The sequence below is a fragment of the Pseudophryne corroboree genome, unplaced genomic scaffold, assembly GCF_028390025.1.
Source record: "Pseudophryne corroboree isolate aPseCor3 unplaced genomic scaffold, aPseCor3.hap2 scaffold_288, whole genome shotgun sequence".
In the NCBI taxonomy this organism is placed as follows: Eukaryota; Metazoa; Chordata; class Amphibia; order Anura; family Myobatrachidae; genus Pseudophryne; species Pseudophryne corroboree.
Window position 1 is genome coordinate 508,436 of NW_026969545.1, and position 7,293 is coordinate 515,728.

General features: G+C 34.3%; 1 non-coding gene across 1 annotated transcript; it reads right to left on the minus strand.

Moving 5' to 3' along the window:
- Window positions 1-900: 900 nt before the first annotated feature.
- On the minus strand, window positions 901-974 carry TRNAN-AUU (transfer RNA asparagine (anticodon AUU)). Its single transcript has one exon. It is a non-coding gene; the product is annotated as a tRNA-Asn (tRNA).
- Between the last annotated feature and the right edge of the window lie 6,319 nt (window positions 975-7,293).

Sequence of the window (7,293 nt, forward strand, 5' to 3'; positions counted from 1 at the left end):
CAGCAATGGAAGCATGCTGGGCCCATAACCCAGAGGTAGGCAGATTGAAACTATCCTCTGCTATATGCATTTTTTTTTGTTAATTAAAGTAATCCAAAACTGGGATTGATATTTTGGCTCTTTTATTTTTACTTAAAGTACAATAACTTTTACCATTTTAATTTGTTTTAATAGTATATTGACAGTATTGTTTTCTTTCAAAAATCCACTTCATTTTCTTTACCCTATTATTAAAATGGTAATTGACAAAAACAAACTACATTGTCACCAGAAGAGCAATACAAAATGTACAAGTGATATATTAAAATCATCTTTCCAGCTTGAATTTCAATGATGCATTGGGTCAACAAATTTGTGAGAAACATCTTCACCCTTAAATAAAGATTTTCTTAATTCCTTACCTGTGTGCTAATTAGATATCACCTTGTTTTCACATTAAACAGACTTCCACATGAGAAAGCAGCAAGGAAGCAGTGGCGTTAATGTTTCCTGGTGTCAACTTGTATTATTTCAGTAGACATTGAAATGAGGATGCATCTTGCTGCCTTTCCAATGAAGCAAGTTTAATTTAGTAATAGGTGAAAAACCATCCTTACAAAGGTGTTAATCAGAGACTTGGCTTTGTGGACACTTTTCAGAGAACAAATTTGTTAGCATAAAAATAAAGCCAGAAAATGAAGAGCTGTTTAATCACTCGATTGGATTTTTCTGCCAGCATATTTTTTTTCTCTGCAACCCACTGCTAAATTGTGCTTCCTAGCTGTTTTTTTATAAAATCACTGAATCAAATCTAACTCTGATTACATCAGAGAAGGCCATGTACCCTACACCATAAGAGGGGGTTTGAAATTTTGACTTGTCTACTTAAATATCACCAAAATCTGATCACAAGTTTAATTACGTCCCTGGGTGGGATTGAACCACCAACCTTTCGGTTAATAGCCGAACACACTAACCGATTGCGCCACAGAGACACTTTGCAAAAAGTGCATACTGACAAAGGCTAATAAGCATACATCTAGAACGTTTCCTAGAAAAACATTAAAAAATCAATAATCTGGAGAGTTTTTGTAAGATGTTTCTTCCATCAACCAACGAATAAACACATTGGTACTTTCCCATGATGAGTGAGTGCTTCAGGATCTCTTGCACTTACATGTGCAGCAGAGTACTGCAATGGAAGCATGCTGGACCCATAACCCAGAGGTAGGCAGATTGAAACTATACTTTGCTATATGCATTTTTTTTGTTAATTTAAGTAATCAAAACTGGGATTGATATTTTTGCTCTTTTATTTTTACTTAAAGTACAATAACTTTTACCATTTTAATTTGTTTTAATAGTATATTGACAGTATAGTTTTCTTTCAAAAATCCACTTAATTTTCTTTACCCTGTTATTAAAATGGTAATTGACAAAAAAAACTACATTGTCACCAGAAGAGCAATACAAAATGTACAAGTGATATATTAAAATCATCTTTCCAGCTTGAATTTCAATGATGCATTGGGGCAACAATTTTGTGAGAAACATCTTCACCCTTAAATAAAGATTTTCGTAATTCCTTACCTGTGTGCTAATTAGATATCACCTTGTTTTCACATTAAACAGACTTCCACATGAGAAAGCAGCAAGGATGCAGTGGCGTTAATGTTTCCTGGTGTCAACCTGTATTATTTCAGTATACATTGAAATGAGGATGCATCTTGCTGCCTTTCCAATGAAGCAAGTTTAATTTAGTAATAGGTGAAAAACCATCCCTACAAAGGTGTTAATCAGAGACTTGGCTTTGTGGACACTTTTCAGAGAACAAATTTGTTAGCATAAAAATAAAGCAAGAAAATTAAGAGCTGTTAAATCAAGCAATTTGATTTTTTTGCAAACATATTTCTTTTTCTCTGCAACCCACTGCTAAATTGTGCTTCCTAGATGTTTTTATAAAATCACTGAATCAAATCTAACTCTGATTACATCAGAGAAGGCCAGGTACCCTACACAATAAGAGGGGGTTTGAAATTTTGACTTGTCTACTTAAATATCACCAAAATCTGATGACAAGGTCAATTACGTCCCTGGGTGGGATTGAACCACCAACCTTTTGGTTAATAGCCGTACACACTAACTGATTGCGCCACAGAGACACTTTGCAAAAGTACATACTGACAAAGGCTAATAAGCATTCATCTAAAACGTTTCCTAGAAAAACTTAATAAAGTCAATAATCTGGAGAGTTTTTGTAAGATGTTTCTTCTATCAACCAACGAAGAAACACATTGGTACTTTCCCATGATGAGTGAGTGCTTCAGGATCTCTTGCACTTACATGTGCAGCAGAGTACAGCAATGGAAGCATGCTGGGCCCATAACCCAGAGGTAGGCAGATTGAAACTATCCTCTGCTATATGCATTTTTTTGTTTGTTAATTAAAGTAATCCAAAACTGGGATTGATATTTTGGCTCTTTTATTTTTACTTAAAGTACAATAACTTTTACCGTTTTAATAGTATATTGACAGTATTGTTTTCTTTCAAAAATCCACTTCATTTTCTTTACCCTATTATTAAAATGGTAATTGACAAAAACAAACTACATTGTCACCAGAAGAGCAATACAAAATGTACAAGTGATATATTAAAATCATCTTTCCAGCTTGAATTTCAATGATGCATTGGGGCAACGATTTTGTGAGAAACATCTTCACCCTTAAATAAAGATTTTCTTAATTCCTTACCTGTGTGCTAATTAGATATCACCTTGTTTTCACATTAAACAGACTTCCACATGAGAAAGCAGCAAGGATGCAGTGGCGTTAATGTTTCCTGGTGTCAACCTGTATTATTTCAGTAGACATTGAAATGAGGATGCATCTTGCTGCCTTTCCAATGAAGCAAGTTTAATTTAGTAATAGGTGAAAAACCATCCCTACAAAGGTGTTAATCAGAGACTTTGCTTTGTGGACACTTTTCAGAGAACAAATTTGTTAGCATAAAAATAAAGCCAGAAAATGAAGAGCTGTTTAATCACTCAATTGGATTTTTCTGCCAGCATATTTCTTTTTCTCTGCAACCCACTGCTAAATTGTGCTTCCTAGCTGTTTTTATAAATTCACTGAATCAAATCTAACTCTGATTACATCAGAGAAGGCCAGGTACCCTACACCATAACAGGGGGTTTGAAATTTTGACTTGTCTACTTAAAGATTACCAAAATCTGATAACAAGGTCAATTATGTACCTGGGTGGGATTTAACCACCAACCTTTTGGTTAATAGCCGTACACACTAACTGATTGCGCCACAGAGACACATTGCAAAAGTATATACTGACAAGCGCTAATAAGCATTCATCTAAAACGTTTCCTAGAAAAACTTTAAAAAGTCAATAATCTGGAGAGTTTTTGTAAGATGTTTCTTCCATCAACCAACGAAGAAACACATTGGTACTTTCCCATGATGAGTGAGTGCTTCAGGATCTCTTGCACTTACATGTGCAGCAGAGTACAGCAATGGAAGCATGCTGGGCCCATAACCCAGAGGTAGGCAGATTGAATCTATCCTCTGCTATATGCTTTTTTTTTGTTAATTAAAGTAATCCAAAACTGGGATTGATATTTTGGCTCTTTTATTTTTACTTAAAGTACAATAACTTTTACCATTTTAATTTGTTTTAATAGTATATTGACAGTATTGTTTTCTTTCAAAAATCCACTTAATTTTCTTTACCCTATTATTAAAATGGTAATTGACAAAAACAAACTACATTGTCACCAGAAGAGCAATACAAAATGTACAAGTGATATATTAAAATCATCTTTCCAGCTTGAATTTCAATGATGCATTGGGGCAACGATTTTGTGAGAAACATCTTCACCCTTAAATAAAGATTTTCTTAATTCCTTAACTGTGTGATAATTAGATATCACCTTGTTTTCGCATAAAACAGACTTCCACATGAGAAAGCAGCAAGGATGCAGTGGCGTTAATGTTTCCTGGTGTCAACTTGTATTATTTCAGTAGACATTGAAATGAGGATGCATCTTGCTGCCTTTCCAATGAAGCAAGTTTAATTTAGTAATAGGTGAAAAACCATCCTTACAAAGGTGTTAATCAGAGACTTGGCTTTGTGGACACTTTTCAGAGAACAAATTTGTTAGCATAAAAATAAAGCCAGAAAATGAAGAGCTGTTTAATCACTCAATTGGATTTTTCTGCCAGCATATTTTTTTTCTCTGCAAACCACTGCTAAATTGTGCTTCCTAGATGTTTTTATAAAATCAATGAATCAAATCTAACTCTGATTACATCAGAGAAGGCCAGGTACCCTACACCATAAGAGGGGGTTTGAAATTTTGACTTGTCAACTTAAAGATCACCAAAATCTGATAACAAGATCAATTACATCCCTGGGTGGGATTGAACCACCAACCTTTTAGTTAATAGCCGTACACACTAACTGATTGCGCCACAGAGACACTTTGCAAAAGTGCATACTGACAAAGGCTAATAAGCATTCATCTAAAACGTTTCCTAGAAAAACTTTAAAAAGTCAATAATCTGGAGAGTTTTTGTAAGATGTTTCTTCCATCAACCAACGAAGAAACACATTGGTACTTTCCCATGATGAGTGAGTGCTTCAGGATCTCTTGCACTTACATGTGCAGCAGAGTACAGCAATGGAAGCATGCTGGGCTCATAACCCAGAGGTAGGCAGATTGAAACTATCCTCTGCTGTATGCTTTTTTTTTAATTAAAGTAATCCAAAACTGGGATTGATATTTTGGCTCTTTTATTTTTACTTAAAGTACAATAACTTTTACCATTTTAATTTGTTTTAATAGTATATTGACAGTATTGTTTTCTTTCAAAAATCCACTTAATTTTCTTTACCCTATTATTAAAATGGTAATTGACAAAAACAAACTACATTGTCACCAGAAGAGCAATACAAAATGTACAAGTGATATATTAAAATCATCTTTCCAGCTTGAATTTCAATGATGCATTGGGGCAACGATTTTGTGAGAAACATCTTCACCCTTAAATAAAGATTTTCTTAATTCCTTACCTGTGTGCTAATTAGATATCACCTTGTTTTCGCATTAAACAGACTTCCACATGAGAAAGCAGCAAGGATGCAGTGGCGTTAATGTTTCCTGGTGTCAACTTGTATTATTTCAGTAGACATTGAAATGAGGATGCATCTTGCTGCCTTTCCAATGAAGCAAGTTTAATTTAGTAATAGGTGAAAAACCATCCCTACAAAGGTGTTAATCAGAGACTTGGCTTTGTGGACACTTTTCAGAGAACAAATTTGTTAGCATAAAAATAAAGCCAGAAAATGAAGAGCTGTTTAATCACTCAATTGGATTTTTTTTGCCAGCATATTTTTTTTCTCTGCAACCCACTGCTAAATTGTGCTTCCTAGCTGTTTTTTATAAAATCACTGAATCAAATCTAACTCTGATTACATCAGAGAAGGCCAGGTACCCTACACAATAAGAGGAGGTTTGAAATTTTGACTTGTCTACTTAAATATCACCAAAATCTGATCACAAGGTCAATTACATTCCTGGGCGGGATTGAACCACCAACCTTTTGGTTAATAGCCTTACACACTAACCAATTGCACCACAGAGACACATTGCAAAAAGTACATACTGACAAAGGCTAATAAGCATTCATCAAGAACGTTTCCTAGAAAAACTTTAAAAAGTCAATAATTTGGAGAGTTTTTGTAAGATGTTTCTTCCATCAACCAATGAAGAAACACATTGGTACTTTCCCATGATGAGTGAGTGCTTCAGGATCTCTTGCACTTACATGTGCAGCAGAGTACTGCAATGGAAGCATGCTGGGCCCATAACCCAGAGATAGGCAGATTGAAACTATCCTTTGCTATATGCATTTTTTTTGTTAATTAAAGTAATCCAAAACTGGGATTGTTATTTTTGCTCTTTTATTTTTACTTAAAGTACAATAACTTTTACCATTTTAATTTGTTTTAATAGTATATTGACAGTATTGTTTTCTTTCAAAAATCCACTTAATTTTCTTTACCCTATTATTAAAATGGTAATTGACAAAAACAAACTACATTGTCACCAGAAGAGCAATACAAAATGTACAAGTGATATATTAAAATCATCTTTCCAGCTTGAATTTCAATGATGCATTGGGGCAACGATTTTGTGAGAAACATCTTCACCCTTAAATAAAGATTTTCTTAATTCCTTACCTGTGTGCTAATTAGATATCACCTTGTTTTCACATTAAACAGACTTCCACATGAGAAAGCAGCAAGGATGCAGTGGCGTTAATGTTTACTGGTGTCAACCTGTATTATTTCAGTAGACATTGAAATGAGGATGCATCTTGCTGCCTTTCCAATGAAGCAAGTTTAATTTAGTAATAGGTGAAAAACCATCCCTACAAAGGTGTTAATCAGAGACTTGGCTTTGTGGACACTTTTCAGAGAACAAATTTGTTAGCATAAAAATAAACCAGAAAATGAAGAGCTGTTTAATCACTCAATTGGATTTTTTTGCCAGCATATTTTTTTTCTCTGCAACCAACTGCTAAATTGTGCTTCCTAGCTGTTTTTTATAAAATCACTGAATCAAATCTAACTCTGATAACATCAGAGAAGGCCAGGTACCCTACACAATAAGAGGGGGTTTGAAATTTTGACTTGTCTACTTAAAGATCACCAAAATCTGAACACAAGGTCAATTACGTCCCTGGGTGGGATTGAACCACCAACCTTTTGGTTAATAGCCTTACACACTAACCAATTGCGCCACAGAGACACTTTGCAAAAGTACATACTGACAAAATCTAATAAGCATTCATCTAGAACGTTTCCTAGAAAAACTTTAAAAAGTCAATAATCTGGAGAGTTTTTGTAAGATGTTTCTTCCATCAACCAATAAAGAAACACATTGGTACTTTCCCATGATGAGTGAGTGCTTCAGGATCTTTTGCACTTACATGTGCAGCAGAGTACTGCAATGGAAGCATGCTGGGCCCATAACCCAGAGGTAGGCAGATTGAAACTATCCTTTGCTATATGCATTTTTTTTGTTAATTAAAGTAATCCAAAACTGGGATTGATATTTTGGCTCTTTTATTTTTACTTAAAGTACAATAACTTTTACCATTTTAATTTGTTTTGATAGTATATTGACAGTATTGTTTTCTTTCAAAAATCCACTTAATTTTCTTTACCCTATTATTAAAATGGTAATTGACAAAAACAAACTACATTGTCACCAGAAGAGCAATACAAAATGTACAAGT